General features: G+C 40.8%; 1 long non-coding RNA gene across 2 annotated transcripts; it reads left to right on the forward strand.

Moving 5' to 3' along the window:
- The first annotated feature begins 4,389 nt into the window (after positions 1–4,389).
- LOC127988430 (uncharacterized) lies at positions 4,390–6,351 on the forward strand. 2 transcript variants are annotated; one of them, XR_008161645.1, is made up of 6 exons: positions 4,390–5,092; positions 5,190–5,240; positions 5,411–5,455; positions 5,567–5,631; positions 5,851–5,923; positions 6,009–6,351. It is a non-coding gene; the product is annotated as an uncharacterized LOC127988430 (long non-coding RNA). The 2 variants fall into 2 exon arrangements; XR_008161644.1 differs by having other exon boundaries at positions 4,393–5,092; positions 6,000–6,351.
- The last annotated feature ends 10,519 nt before the right edge of the window (positions 6,352–16,870 follow it).

Genomic DNA, 16,870 nt, shown 5'->3' on the forward strand with positions numbered 1-16,870 from the left:
TTATTATTATTATTATTATTATAAGGTTAAAAATAGCTTCTAGAGATTTTTGTTTAGGTTTCTTTGATGAATAGAAAGTTCAGTGTATATTGTAAGATTATAAATGTCTTTATCATCAATTTAATGCGTCCTTGCTAAATAAAAGTATTAATTTCTATAATTTAATAATAAATATATAATGATTTAAATGTTCTGACTCCACACTTTTGAAGGGTATAGTGTATAATATTAAAAAAGCTTTTTATTACAGATAAATTCTTATCTTGGATCCTTCTATTCATCAAAGAATCTTGAACAAAATGTACACAACTGTTTTAAATATTGATAATAATATCAATAAAAAAAGGTTTCTAGAACAACAAATTTCTGAAGATCATGTGACACTGAAGACTGGAGGAATGATGCTGAAAATACAGCTGTGCATCACAGGAATAAATTACACTTTAAACTATATTCAAATAGAAAGCATTTTTATTTTAAATATTAAAATTATTTCACAATATAATGGCTTTTGCTGTATTTTGAATAAAATAAATGCAGGCTTGTTGAGCAGAATTCTTTAAAAAATGTCAAAAATATTTCTGTTCAAAGGCTTTTGACTGGAAGTGTATATTAACACTAATCTGCATTTACTAGGGAGCAGTCATTGGACCTGATGGCATCGCTGGGTGGGACAAGGTCCAGGATCTGGCTGGTTTCCTGGTGGGTCTTCGTGAGGCTCCTTACCTCACCGACCTGCAGGTTACAGAGGCCATCCAGCTGTGGACCGCTCTCCCTGATGTTGATAAACAGCGGGTCAACTATCAGCCTCGACATCAGCCTCAGCTGACACATGGGCGCTTTAAGGCACCGAAGCGGTCCGGAGTCACACCGGGTGTGGAGGGTGTGAAACGGTGTCTGATTGGACATCCTGGGGGTCCAGCACAGTGGCCCAGCACCAGCCGCTTGGTTGAGGCCATTTGTATGAAGCTGTGTGCTTTACACAAGTCACCGACCAAGAAGGCTGGAGTTTCCACCCCCAGGTGGTCTAAAATCCTTTCGGATTACCACCACATCCGAGAGCTGGTGCTTAACAATCAAAGACTGATGGATGAAACAATGATCCAACTGTTTGAGCTGAACCAGAGGACACTCATTCAGTGGTAAGCAAGGCACATTATTTGGTTCCAGTGAACTGAATACTTCTGTACACACACACACACACACACACACATATACATATATATATATATATATATATATATATATATATATACATATATATATATTTTACAAGTAATTTACTTTCAGGTTTCAACGGCAGCAGAAGAATCAGGAATTGAGTGTCCTCGTCCAGGGACTGACTCCATCTGACCCAATAGATGTGGCTGATGTGCAGCTTCCTCTGCCGAGGGAAAAATTGGATGACGTGCCATCAACATCAGGCCCAAAACATCAATTTATCCTTCCGCCAAATCGAGAAGGACAGGCTCCAATTCTGCGACCGGGTCGCCGGCCCGCTGCTGCCAAAAGGGAGTGCCCTATCGCACCCGTCCCCACAGCAGCAGGAGTTGTGCAGCCCATTTCAGCACCTGGGTCACTGTTAGGCACACTAGTGCTTAACCCGGACATGACTGTGTCAATAATGATTCCATCTGCTGGTGCTTTGACATCCGGTCCAGGCCCAGCTCCGCCTGCTCCAGTGCCTGTTCAAGTGCCTGCTCCAGTGCTTGCTCCAGTGCCAGCTCCAGTGCCTGCTCCAGTGTCTGCTCCAGTGCCTGCTCCAGTGCCTGCTCCAGCGCCTGCTCCAGTGCCTGCTCAAGTGCCTGCTCAAGTGCCTGCTCCAGTGCCTGCTCCAGTGCCTGCTCCAGCGCCTGCTCCAGCGCCTGCTCCAGCGCCTGCTCCAGTGCCTGCTCCAGTGCCTGCTCAAGTGTCTGCTCCAGTGCCTGCTCCAGTGTCTGCTCCAGTGCCTGCTCCAGCGCCTGCTCCAGCGCCTGCTCCAGCGCCTGCTCCAGCGCCTGCTCCAGCGCCTGCTCCAGCGTCTGCTCCAGCGCCTGCTCCAGCGCCTGCTCCAGTGCCTGCTCCAGTGCCTGCTCAAGTGTCTGCTCCAGCGCCTGCTCCAGCGCCTGCTGCTCCTGTGTCCCGTTACACCCAGAGGAACAGGCGCCGGCGGGCCCTGGAGACGGAAAGCGGAGTCCATAAGAGGAAGTATGTGCGAGGGGTTACTTTTAACACATGCAGCAAATGTGGGCAGCCCAAAACTAAAGAGTTTGGTCATAGCCGATATGGGAATGCCACATTTTGCTCACGCTCCTCTAATGGAAAAACTTTAGATGATTGGTTGGCACAACAGCGGCAGGCAAAATAAATGACAAACTCCGTCTCCATTGTAAATAATGTGTATATTTTTGTATATTATATGGGCCCACTCTTTTCATATTTTTTTTAAAATATAAGTAGTACATAATATCTTTCCTGTGTGTGTATATATATATATATATATATATATATATATATATATATATATATTGTTTATATTATATGGGCCCATCATATTGTGCTTTTTATATTGTGTGTATGTATGTGTGTGTGTTCATTTTAATAAAACATTTTGTATATATTACTTGGGCCCACTCTTTCGTATTGTGCTTTTTATATTGTGTATACGTGTGTTTGTACTAATTTTAATAGAACATTTTTTTGATAAGTTAAAAAAAATCTGCTAAATCATATCAATCAAATCATATCCACACACACAAAACGTATTTGAAGAAACGTTTTTTATTAATTTTATTTAAACAAAAACATTTAAATAATACACACACACACACAAATCTATGTAATATAAAATCAATCAATTGTATGTCATAGATAACAAAATAAAAGTCTCGGTTTATTGCATGCTTAAAAATACACGTCGAGGACATATGACGTCACTGCTCATCCGAGAGAGCACGGGTTCGAATCCAGGCCGCGGAGGGTAGAGTTGTCTCACATGTAATTAAAACTCTTCAAAACGAAGAGAAATATACCCCGAGTATTGCAGCAGGGGAAATCTTTCGGCGTTTTCACGTGTTCTGCGTCTTTTTCGCTTGCGGGCGGGGCTCAAAGATTGGACCCCTTCCTTTGCGCAGCGAGCGCTCTACCATTTGAGCTAATTCCCCTGGCCTTTCAAGAATGACGAGCATAGCTGCGAATGACCGGCTTGATGCAAAGAGGCCGTCCCTCCTCTGGGCTTGCACCTTTGCACTGGCCGCGATTGTGTTGTCGAATTAACAAAGAGATTTAGCTTTTGTGTTAAAGGACCTTCTCGGTCTTGTTACGCCAGTATGCATGTGCGGATTCTTGTATTATGCAGACTACCTTGCATCACTCGGGTCACGCAGACAACTTCTCACCTCTTTTTTCTCACACTGACTTAAAGAATAAGGAAGCGGTTCTCCATTCCAGTCCTCGCTCCCCAAAGGTCTGCATATTTTGCATGTCTCTCTTTGTTAGCACACCTGATTCGGATAATCAGCTCATTAGAAGTGAGCTCCTTGCGATTGACATGGTCCCTACACAGTGTTCATTGCTCCCCACTCCCTGAGCAGGGGAAATCCGTCGAAGTTTACTTCACTTTGGAACATTGGTTCACGGATTTGCGCTGCGCAACGTCTTCACACATTTACAAGTGTGACATCATATACCTCTGTACACCTCTGTACACCTCTGTGTTAGTCACTTTGAACTGAACGTACACATACGCTTTGAACTTGAATCACGGAGGGATGTCATGTGATGTCCACTTCTCAGGGCACTTACGTTTGAATGGAACAAATGTCTGAAGCTATACGAGAAACATACAAAATGTGAAGAGCAGGGGGCTCGAGGACTGGAATTGAGAACCGCTGGTCTAAGTGACATCTGACAGTTTCAGCTGTCCTCCCTAACATCCCTCTACATGTTAGACACAGCCACATTTTTAGGTCAGTTAAGAGGCCAACTTGCATTCGTTAGCCTTTAACACTGTCTCGAGGTCTTTGATTGCTTCCACGTTAGTTCATGTTCCTTCTTTTGTTGATGCTGCAGTAGCGAAGATGCGAAGCAAATGGGTTAATAGCAGTTATGTGCTATTCGCTTCTAAGTGGTTTCTAAAGTGTTTTTCGTATTACGGTCCTGAAAAGGCAACAGTAATTTTACTCCCACTTGCTATCCTGAGTCAAAACACGAGGGCAGATGCGTTTTAGATGAATTTTGAGTGATCACGCCTGTGAACGGAAAAATAGGTCCCTAAATAATTTGGTCCTGCCAGAAAACTTTTAAAATTGAATTAAGCATTTAGCCGACGGTTTTATCCAGCGACTTATGGTGCATTCAGGCATAATTTTTTGTTTGTTTGTTTTTTTTTTTATCATGGAACTTATGTCTGTATCATTTCAATGAGGTTTAAACATGCGCGGTAAGACAAATGTAATGTCTTGGACATTTCAGTGTGGATGAAGACTGGAAATAATGCCTTTGTTCGTGGTTAAATGTGGCATCATCCGACGGAACTACGTTTGTATCTGTAGTCCAAATCTATGCGCACTCCACACTCCAGATCAGCAGGTGGCGGTAATGCATCTTTACGCTGGTTTGCCAAAACCGCCACAAAACACTAGTAGAAGAAGACGGAACTGCGTCATGACATCATTTAACAAACTTAAGCCGCAAACCTGCTTTTAGATGCAACACTTTGGATGTCAACTGCCGTAAAACCCAATGAAGAAGAAGAACCTGCTTTTAGCGTTTTCGCCTGAAAATGTGTAGGTCTGCGCCACTAGAGGAAGCGACCTCAAACTGCCACTCGGCCGGAACGACGGGGTGAAAGGCTGATCGGTGGCGGGAAGTGAGAGGCTTGCTGCGGCCCAGGCTGGTTGGATTCCAGCTGGAGGAGAGCTCGGTCTCGGGCGGCATGATCATTGTGTCGAGCGAGGCAAGCTCGGAGCTTGTGGCTTGACGAGGATAGCAGCTTAATGCTGCTCATCGGCCTTGTTTGACTGGGAAGGAAAGATCGCGGGTCCGGCAAAAGCAGCAGGTCTTATAAATCCCCGGTGAAGCTCTCTTCGTTGGTACGAAAATTGGGTCCGTGGTAAGGTGGCAGACGAAGCGAACCAGCTTTTTTTCAGTCCTTGTTCTGTAGTTTTATGTATAAACATTTTTTTATTATATATTTAAATATTTGATAGAATATTCCAACCCAGAGAGAGGGACTGGATTGTGGTCTGTTCATGCTGATGGTAAGCTGTGAACTACAGATTCTGAGCAGTTATGGTGATGGCAGAAGTTTAGTTTAGTTTAGATGCAGTATTTAGATGAATACGGTCGTGTTATCTGTACAGTACAGTAAATTGGTGTCAGTTAATTTTAATATTTGAGTTTTCTCAGTGGTATTTGTTGTCTGTTTCAGTATGCACTATATATAGCCCTGGACTGGACATTTGACTTTAGCCAGGTGATGACCTCAAATTTTCTTTCAGAAGGTTTTCCTTTTTTATATATTTATTATTTCCAGAAGTTTTTTTGAATGCATTCTCAGTTTTTTATTTTGTGTTTTATCTGTTAGGATGACATCCCTCAGCTCCGAAGGTGATGGGGTCGTTTGCTCTAGCAAAACATGTCACAGCCAAGGTACACACAACTGGTTAATGAAATGAAATGGATTCTTCTGCATTCAAACTACCCAGACAAACTCAATGTTTCTTCCTAGAATGTAAAGCAGTAACAAAACTTTGGAGAGGCCACAATGTTGAATGTTTAGAAATGTGTTGAATGCTTTGAGTGGTTGGAAATACAAAAAAAAGAGCTCTACAAATGGTCTATTTACCTAACCTTTGAGTCTGTGTTTAGGTTGTCAAAGTCCACCATCACCAAAAAGCCAGCTAGCACGGAAACTGTGATGGGTCAAGATGACAGTGATGAGGTAAAAACTTTTCTTTTTTTTTGTGAAAATAATTATAGTAATTTTAGATTTACCCCACAGACAGTTTATTTTGTAGTTTCAACAGAAGATCGCAGAGGAACTGAAGAGGAAGTTCATAAGGGACATTGGTGTAGCATGGTGCTGGTTTCAGGGCCACTGTGAGCTGTTCCATGGAGAGGTGACAGAGCCTGAATTTCTCCAGATGGACGAAGAAAAACAGTCTAATATAAATCAAAGACTACCTGAAAGGAGAGACTGAGAAAGCAAGGGATGCCTGTTTGTTTGTCTTTGACAATCGCGAGGATGGAAACATTCTTATTAAAATTTGTTGATGAACAGTGGCTGAAAGTCAATGCCATGTTTCTGGGAGTAGTTTAATTTATAATAATATATTTACTCTACATTGTTGAATATTATTGTTTTGTGAAATAAATATAACCATACCCAGTGAAACAAGGGATGTCTTTTTATTGATCTTTATGCATCCGTAGGATTTGGACACATTTTTATATATATTTGTGTTGATGGAAAAAGGCCCAAAAGTCAATGCCATGTTACTTACATAATCTATCAAAGCAACCAATGACTTAAGCCTATGTATGTGTAGCTTAGTCTATATAGAGAACCATCAATCCTATCATGCAAATGTTGTTGCACTTTTTTGCAAGGTGGTAAACTTTTTTTCATGCACATATAAAAAATATTAGTTTGTAGATCATAATTGTCCTTGTATATAATTAAAAGGAAAATAAAAAATACTTAAAACCAAAGGAAGTATATAAATTTGCCAAAGTCAGGAACATTTTTTTATTTAAAACGAAAGAAATATGAAAAATAAACACATTTAAATAAATAAAGAGGGGGGGGGGATTCCAGTTATTGCATAACACCCATATTTATCCTTAAAATAGTGATATGATCACTAACGTTCCCACCTTATGAGTGAAACATATTTTTAGAGAATAGAGCTTGGGCGTCGTGACGTCATTACTTGGCGTGGCCGCCATGTTGAATGCCTCCTTTACTGCCACTTGGACTACTGTGCAGTGTTTAGACATACTCCCTCTCATACGTGTGTCTTAATTGGATTAATTAAAAATCTATTTTAACCATTTTCAACCGTTGCTGTATTGTGGGGTATAAATAGCGCAACATATAATCGCCATGGGGAAAATAAAATGAGAATGGATTAACTTTACACCGCTTTCCTGCTTGGAGGCACGACTACGGAGACCATAACATCTAAATAATAATTTATATAGCTTAAGTCAACATTGAAAATAAAGGAAATTTACCGGGTTATTCATCCAAAATACGGGAAATTTCAACATTCATCTTTTTGTTGCTATCCCTCTGCTGACATAAAAAAATTCGATCTACAAAACTGCTGCATTAACTAACGTTAAGCGATTTGTGAAGCTAGGTCTAACGTGACTTTAGTTACAGATTAGCGTAAAATCTCTCACAACAACCACGTTATCTTAAAAAGCCCAACATCAAGCTAAGGTTGCTTTCAAGTAAGAAAAACGATGCTTTGAAAACATCTGTTTTGCTGGAAGGACAAGGAGTAGCAACAGGACAACAACACAGAGACTTGACAGGTCTGATGGAGGGGCTAACGGGATATTTTACAGGAAAATACTAAATCGGGAAGACAGCGGGAAAACAGCTAAAATACGTGAGAACCCCGGAAAAACGGGAGGGTGGACAGCTACTAACTACACTTTTGAAACACATTGTTAAAAGTCCATGTGTGAATGGTTGTTAGCACTAATGGTTACTAAACTAGCAGCTAGGTAACGTTAGAGCGCAGCTTACCGGATTACTGTATACTGTGAACTGTACATGAGACTTCAATGACTTGTAGCTTCGGAAATATTCTGAAGTGTAGGCGCTCACAAAACAAACAAGGTAGCCGAAGATGCAAAAGTGCGGCAACAAGTCTCCGTCGGTACTCCACTATTTGTTGGGAATTTCATATGGATCCAAACCGTTAATAGTGCCGATTTTGTCCACATACCGGTCCCTGGCATCCCTATTTAGCGTATCCCTATAAATCCCACAACCTTGCCTCGTGATTTTGACATCTTTTTTTCTTTCTCCCAACTCTGCTCTTCTAGTTCAACTTGCTGTATGTTTACATTCGCGAAGCTGGCAACATGGCCGCCACGTCCCAGAATGCAACTCGGTGCCCAAGCCCTATTAGATAATTAAAAATGCCTTAAACAAAATTGTCTACTTAACTTTGATATTGTCTAAGGTATGTTACAATCGATCATAAAATATGTGAATTTGTCATTACATAATCGAACAGCGAAAGGTATAAATATTTTATTAATTTGCCTAAGTATAATCAACCAATGCAGGCGTTTTACCGGCTGTTTGGATGAATTTACTTCCATACATTAGAGATGTGGTCTAGGTTTAATTTGCACTATTTAAATTTATTTAATACAAGTTATTTAACCTGTATTAGTTAACCGAAAGATAACATTATTTAATTTGATCCCCAAAACAACATACTTCCACCATTTTTGCACATGCGCACAACACATGTTCACCTGGCATCACCCGATGACGTATTTTTACGTATGGCATAGGCGTGGCGTCTGACGTCACACTTGGATGTGGGCGGGGTTGGATGTCCACCACAAGCTGCAGCGAGACGGTCCTCGGATTGTGAACAGACACCTTTGCCTCTGGTGCTTCCCTAGCAACCATGAGCGGCACCCGCAGCCTCCTCGGGGGCTCATCCGCAGCGCCCGCCGCCATGTGAAGGCCGGAAGTGAGCACCGCCTCCTCGCCGTCCAGTGTGTCCATCACTGGGTTCTGTTGTCTTTTGTTAGATCCTTCCACTCGTGTCCGGTGTAGACATGGCGTGTGTTTTTAATGGGTTATGTTACAGCCCTGCTTGTTTTAATGTTTTTATTAAATATCTGTATTGACTACAAGGTCATAATATTGTATTATTTACGGCAGCAGAGTCTGTGAGAGTAACTAGAGCAGCAACAGAGCATCAGCTCCGCGCGCACTGATACTAGAAACACTGCTCTGCCTTCAGTATGTTAGAAATGTTATGTTCATAACTTAGCCTATATTAAAAAAATAATAATAATAAAAAAAGTTAGTCTATTGTGTGTAAGATTTTTTCCCTATCACATGCCAAACTAATAACATTGTAAGCATTACATCTTTAATTGCTGCTTTCTGCTGTGAAAATTTTTTTGTGAGGAAAATAACATCTTTGTTAGTTGTTGTATCTAAACAGATCGATTAATTTCTTCAAGATTTCAGAATCAAATAGCCTACTGATAATGTAGTAGCACTGTAAGATCACATTTGTTTGACTGCATTATTGCTAAAGTGATTCCGTGTGAATGTGCTGTATCTGTTTAAATCATGCTTTAACCCGAAAATATTCAGTAAAAGATAACAAACAAACTCCTTAGCCTTTAACATCCCGCTCGACTCTTGCAGTCATTGTAACCTTCTGATCAAGCCATAGCTAAATATGTTTAACATGAATTCTTGCTGAATATGCAGTTATATTACGGGCTGTTGGCATGATGGAGGCTCCAGTCAGAATCACACCTCTCTGCTCATCCTTTGCTCGGCGGCGTGTCTCTGTCAGACTCGCGGGGAGGAGTCCACTCTGAACTACAGGAGCCTGAGTGGTGCATCGGTGGATGTTAAAAAGAAAAGAGATTTTCATCCAGACAAACCGATGTAAATTACAAATTCGAATTAATTGATAAAATCGATTTATAACCCAGCCCTACTTGCTTTCATATAATTTAATAAAGAAAAAAAATGCTGCTGCATTTAAATGCAGGTGTGTAAAATATGTGCAAGATTTGCACTGCATGTGGGATGGTAGATGTGCAGCTTTTATTCTTATTTATTTTATCTTCATTACAAATCTTGTCTGGTTTTATTTTGGATAATTGCATGTAAAAAAAATAATTTACGTTGTAATGCAAAATGTGAATTAATATTCATATTCAATTGTTTGTGCAAAAATTATTAATGTGCATTATTGACATGGCGCATTAATATTAAACATTCAACAATCTGTGAATGTTGCATTTCTCTCGTCGGAGAGAGCCAGCACTGTGAATTTCATCTTGCAGCAGACAAGAAAACATTTGTTTATTAATAAATTATTAAAATGTCTAATTTTTCATAATTATTAGGCTACTTCTGCATGTGCTTTGTGGCAAACTTAATGCATGTGCTTGAGCGCGGAATATATTAAGACTTGATAATGTAAATTTAATATAAACCTCTGATTTGTTGAATATAACAAATGAACGACTAGAACTAGAAAAATCTTATGTGGGGACAGACAATTTTTTAGTCTATAACCAAAACAACAGTCCTATATAAACCGGTTCAGCAAGTGAAAGCCTCATAAGACACTGTCCATATGAAAGAGCAAGAGATTCCCACCTTTATCTCGACCCCCACAAGTCATACATAACTATCCCCAAAAAACCCAACCCCCTCCAGCTGAACAGAATTCGGTCTGTGTTTTGGCTCTGAGGGACGGTGTGTTACTGAAACATGCCTGCACTCAGCAGCACTACTATTTGTATTCATAATTTTCTCGCAGCCCATATTATTATTTTCACAACACCATAATGATAATAACAAATCATCAATTAATAATTAATCATTATTTTACGAAAATTCAATTAAAGTTTATTCGTATAGCGCTTTTTACAATACAAATCGTTACAAAGCAACTTTACAGAAAATTATGTTTCTACAATATTTAGTAATAGCTTATAAGTGGTGACTGTCAGTTTGTGCACGTATGACAGGATTTGTAGAAAATTTTATACAAGATGTAGTCAGCCAGATGAACATTATTAATATTATTAATAATTAATAATTATTATATGATGCAGTCACACTTGTAGCAATATTTGTTAGTGGTCTCTGATGGTCAGCATCATCTCTTCTCAGGTGTTCTGGATCCAGACTGGAGTGATGGGTTGTAGCGTGGTAGAAGGCTAGTTAGGTACGCAGGAGTTAAACCATTTAGGGCCTTATAGGTAAGTAATGATAATTTGTAACTGATACGGAACTTAATAGGTAGCCAGTGCAGAGACTGTAAAATTGGGGTAATATGATCATATTTTCTTGACTCTAGCTGCTGTATTTTGGACTACCTGTAGCTTGTTTATTGACGAAGCAGGACAACCACCTAGAAGTGCATTACAATAGTCCAGTCTAGAGGTCATGAATGCATGAACTAGCTTTTCTGCATCAGAAACAGATAACAATCTATTCTAATTTGTACGCAGCTCAAATCTCTGATGAACATTGTAGAAGACAGCTGCTAAAAGACTTACCTGTTTTATCTGAAGATCATAAAAACCTTTTAGAGACTAAAATCTCTTTTGAGGAGGTATCTCTGGCTGTTAAGCTGCTCTCTTCAGCCAAGAGCCCTGGCTTGGATGGACTACCGCCTGAGTTTTACAAAACGTTTTGGACAATAATTGGAGATGATTATTTTAAGGTGCTTCAGAAATGCTGCAGTGAAGGTATTCTTTCAAAGAACTGGAGACCTGTAGCAATTTTGTGTACAGAATATATTTTTTTAGCAAATAGATTAAATAATGTGTTGTATGAAATTATACACAAATATCAGTCATATTGTGTTAAAAATAGGTCAATCATGGATAATCTTCACTTAATTAGGGATGTTTTAGATTATGCTTATAGTAAAGATGCCAATATGGACCTGTTGTCCCTGGATCAGGAAAAGGCGTGTGACGGTTGATCATAGGTTTCTGTATTTTCGATGGTTCAAAATATTCTAACGGACCCTCTGATGTCACATGGACTACTTTGATGATGTTTTTCTTACCTTTCTGAACATGGACAGTATACCGTACACACAGCTTCAATGGAGGGACTGAGAGCTCTCGGACTAAATCTAAAATATCTTAAACTGTGTTCCGAAGATAAAAGGAGGTCTTACATGTTTGGAACAGCATAAGGGTGAGTAATTAATGACATAATTTTCATTTTTGGGCGAACTAACCCTTTAAGGGGAAGATATTTAAGTATTTTATTTATTAATATTTTTCCCCTTTTCCCCTCTATGTATATATGTACGTGAACAAATATGTGTGCGAGAATTATTACATTTTTAAAATAGGTCTCTTACATTTTTATTGAATAATTAAAGAAGACCTAAAAGTCAAAAGTCTCTCTCTCTCTCTCTCTCTCTCTTGCCCCCTGGGTGTGTTGCATGCTGGGAAGCGAGAGTGTGGCATGGGGTGTGAGAGTGGTGCATTTGAATTCGTTTCAATTTTCCCGTTTTTTATGGTGGGGTTTTCTTTTTTTCATTTATCACTTTTTGTCTCTTTTTTATTATTTTTGAAAAAAAAGAAAAAAATTCGTTAAAATCTGTTTGTTGATTTAGAAAACTATGGCGTCTCCCTCGGGTGAGGGAACGCTGGTTTTCTCAATCAAGAATGGATGTAAAGTTGCTCCGGATCAAGCGTTTACGGTAGAAGATGTTCTACTAGCAATGGGAGAAATTGTGGGACATGGAAAAATAGTCTCGGCCTCCAGAATGAACAAAGCCGTCGTAGTTTTTCTGAAAGAGGAACATTTAGTGAACAGGCTTGTTGAAAACGGAATTGTTGTGTCAGACACGTTGGTCCAGATAACGCCGTTGCGCGCACCTGCTACTAAAGTAACAATTTAAAACGTGCCTCCTTTCATTTCTAATGAAGAAATAATCAAAGAACTTGGACGTTTTGGTAAGTTTGCTAGTTCCATCAAAGCAGTTCCACTTGGATGCAAAAATACTGCATTGAAACATGTGTTGTCTTTTCGAAGACATGTTTTCATGTTTTTAAATGCACCCTCTAAGACTTTGAAATCTCTTTTCGTATACAACATGGAGATAGTTCGTACATGATATTCGCAGCAACAGATAGTATGCGCTGCTTTGATTGCGGAGTTTTGGGGCATAAGAGATTTACTTGCCTGCATAATAAACAGATGGAGAATGAAGTGAAGGACAGAAATGGCGGATGGTCGATCGGGTGTGGTCGCTGCTCTGTTACTCTACACGCTAATCGTAAAGTTTGTCCACCCAGCAAATGGCTCATTTAAACGGTCTCATAATAACATAGATCTAAAAAACAACAACGATAATTATGAACATGGGATCTTTTATAAACAAACAAACATAATAAATTGCATCTCTGGATATGGAGAGTATGCGTTCAGTATCACCTTCTTAACTACACGTCGGTTTTACCGAAGAAAATTGGAAGGAACAGTGCGCAAACAACTACACAATAATGCTGTGATAATAGCCATCTGTTTACTTTTGTCTGGGGAAATTCACCAGTGCCCTGGTCCAACCATTGCAACAGATGAGGGAAGTATTGTTGACAATTTCAACTCTACCACTACTCAGGTATGTAGCTCATTCAGAGACTACCCATGTTTTGAAACTAGACTGCAACCTTACACTGGGTGCTGTGTGCCCTATCCGAGCTCCATGGAGGATCTGATGATGGTCCAGCTGAGCTCTGAGACCGATTTGGCTCGGTCGGCGGGCGCTGCTCATGGTGATCATCTGGAGCAAAACACATCGAGGGGAGGGTTGTTGTCGCCATCGGAGCACCTGATTACCCCGGAGGCTTTAGCGGACGAGTGGCTGGTACGATCCGTTGGCGTGTTGGTGTCGACTGACGGTCAACCATCGATGGAATCGCGGACGGTAGAGCCGGTGGGGATTTACTCTGTGTCGAAGATGCCACTTTCTCAGGTCGCAGTCGGAGGCAGTGACTATTTGCATGCAAGTTCAAGTGATATGGAGTTCAATGATAAATTTGATGAACATAATAATAAGAAGAAGCGTGTAGTGGTCAACAGAGCAATACAAAACAATCGGAAATTTAAATTTTTTCAAACGGTAAATAATTCTAGAATTATTTGGGATCTAAATGTAAAACCGAAGGGTATATTAGGTGGACACCTAAATATACGAAGTTTAAAATCAAAAAGTGATCAGATTAATCATATACTATTAGAATCTAATTTAGACTACCTCTGTTTATCTGAAACCTGGCTTCATTAAAATTCTCCATCAGCTGCTCTAAATATCCCGGGTTATGATTTTTATAGGAAGGATCGAATTGAAAGGAAAGGAGGTGGCGTAATGATTTATGTGAGAGATACTATTCATTGTAATGAGATTATATGGCAAAATCCGATTGATTTAGAATTATAGGTTTAAATATGATTCTATCACCTCAGATGTCTTTTACACTTATAGTTATTTACCGAGCACCCGCTTTAAATAACAGTTTTTATGATGAACTTAAGAATGTCTTATGTCAATGTGATTTTAAGAAGGAAGTTATCGTTATGGGTGATTTTAATTTAAATTGGGAAGACACATCTATAAGGAAGAAGCTCAAACAAGTCGTTGATGGTTTTAATTTAGTCCAACTGATCAAAGGTTCAACACGAATAACAAGCAGCACTAGCACTCAGATTGACCAGATATTTAGTAACAGACCGGAGAGAATAATAAAGTCATATAATATGATCAAAGGGGTTGTCAGACCATAATATGGTGCTTATTTCTAGAAAATTAACAAGCAAACGATTTACTACACATGCCAGTAATAAGGAATTGTTTGGTATTCCAAAAAATAAACAAAGCGAGTTTAAATCAGCAATTGACAATATAAATTGGGAAGATTTGGTATCATCTAATATAGATTTAGAAATATTAAGTCAGATCTTTACAGAAAAGCTACAATCTACAATTAGTGATTTTTCAATCAAAACGAAATATAAGTACAAGAAACAGTCCCTCCCCTGGGTTAACGACAATATAAAAAAATTAATGAAGGAACGGGATAATGCTTTAAAATTAGCGATAAGATCAAAGATGGTCCATGATAGAAATAAATTTGTAATGTTAAAAAAAAGGTAGTAAGAGCATTAAGGAAAGCAAAGGCAGATTTTTTTATCATAATTATTGAAAACACTCATGGTAACTCAAAAATGATATGGAGACAGATTAAAAAATTGACTGGTCAAAAGAATATTAAAACAAGTCTAACTGAATTAAAGATCAATGATACAATTCTACAGAGCCCGATTGATGAGACACAGGCCCTTAATTACTATTTTGTTGAGTCAGTGGATAAAATAGCCCAAATTTTTATTGTACAACAACCCTATATACAAACAATTAATGAAAGTGACACAGCATTAGTATTAAGACCAGTAACTAAGTTAGTGGTTGAAAGAGTGGTCATGTCTCTGAGGACCTCAAGGGCTAAGGATATTTTGTCACGGTAGGAAATCCATTGTTTCCTCCGTGTCATGTTTTGTGTTTGTATTTGTACTCTCGTAGTCTCCATGTGCTCGTTTGGTTAATTGTTGTCACCTGTATGTTGATTGTCTCGCTCCAGCTGATCCTCATCTCCACTCAGCTATAAACACTCACCTCTCTCTCTGTCTGTCGTCAGATCCTCACTCATGTCTCCGCTCCCTAGCTGGATTACCGTCTCCCGTGTTCGTGTGCTGGATTGTGTTCGTGTTGTCGTCTTCGTGTCAGTGTTCCGGTCCGTTCCTGGTTTCATCCATTTGACCGTCTTCACCTTCACCATCGACTTCACCATCCAGCTCTTCTCACGCCACCGTAGACCTTGTTTTTCATTGCCAACATTCTGGACTCTGATTTCAATAAACTTCATCTGATTGCCTGCAATTGCTTCCTCCTCTTTTACTAGTCGTCACAGTAGGATCTGACCATCATGGAAGCAGCAGGCGATCGCTCCCCATCTCATCTGGAGGAATTTCTGCAGAGAGCCGTTGGTCGTATGGATCGCCAAGACAAGGCGATAGATGAGATGGGTCGAGCTTTCCAAGCAATGGTGACGAAGGTGTCCGAGCTCGCTCTCCAGGCTCAACATCAACTACAACCGCCACCCGCTGCGCCTCCCACGCCACCCACACCGCCGATTGTCTCCGGGGGGATTTCCCAGTCCGAACCACGCCTCCCCATCCCTGAGAAATATGCGGGTGAGCCAGAGTTTTGTCGATCATTTCTGTCTCATTGTTCTCTGCACTTCGCCCTGCAGCCCCGCACGTTTTGCACCGAGGAAATGAAGGTGGCATTCGTCTTGTCACTACTGACGGGGAGGGCTGCCCTCTTGGGGACGGCGGTGTGGGAAAACCAAGACAGCTGCTGTGCCTCGTTCCACGCCCTTTCGGAGGAGATGAGACGGGTCTTCGACCGCTCCGTCGCCGGGAGGGAGGCGGCTAGACTTCTCACGGACCTACGTCAGGAAGACAGGTCCGTATCCGACTATTCCATTGAGTTCCGCACCCTGGCGGCGGAGTGTAAGTGGAACGAAGAGGCGCAGTGGGATCACTTCCTGCATGGGTTGGCTGACCGCATCCAACAGGAGATCCGCGCCGTCGAGCTCCCCACTTCTCTCAATGGCCTGATCGACCTCACCATCAGAGTAGACAACCGACTCGACCAAGCCGCCAGACGGAGGGGGAGAGCAGTTCTCGCGACCAGACCGGAGGCTCAGCGTCAGCGCTCAGAGGTTGCGGTCAGCCCACCTGGAGATCTTGAACCCATGCAGGTGGGGCGAGCTCGGCTCTCCCGGGAGGAGAGGATCAGGCGGAGATCCCTGGGACTATGTTTATACTGCGGAAGCCAAGAACATCACATCCAGCGCTGTCCGGTAAAAGACCAAGCCCGATAGTAAAACGGAGGCTACTATCGGGTGGGATCTCTGCCAGGAAGACCTCATCTACATCGAGTCTACGGTGGTCCACCCACGCACTCGATCATCACGCTTTGTTGGATTCTGGGGCCGAGGGTAGTTTCATGGACTTTAAGTTTGCTACTAAACTCAACATTCCTCTCACCTCCCTCAA

The sequence above is a fragment of the Carassius gibelio genome, chromosome B22 (assembly GCF_023724105.1).
Source record: "Carassius gibelio isolate Cgi1373 ecotype wild population from Czech Republic chromosome B22, carGib1.2-hapl.c, whole genome shotgun sequence".
NCBI classification, from domain to species: domain Eukaryota; kingdom Metazoa; phylum Chordata; class Actinopteri; order Cypriniformes; family Cyprinidae; genus Carassius; species Carassius gibelio.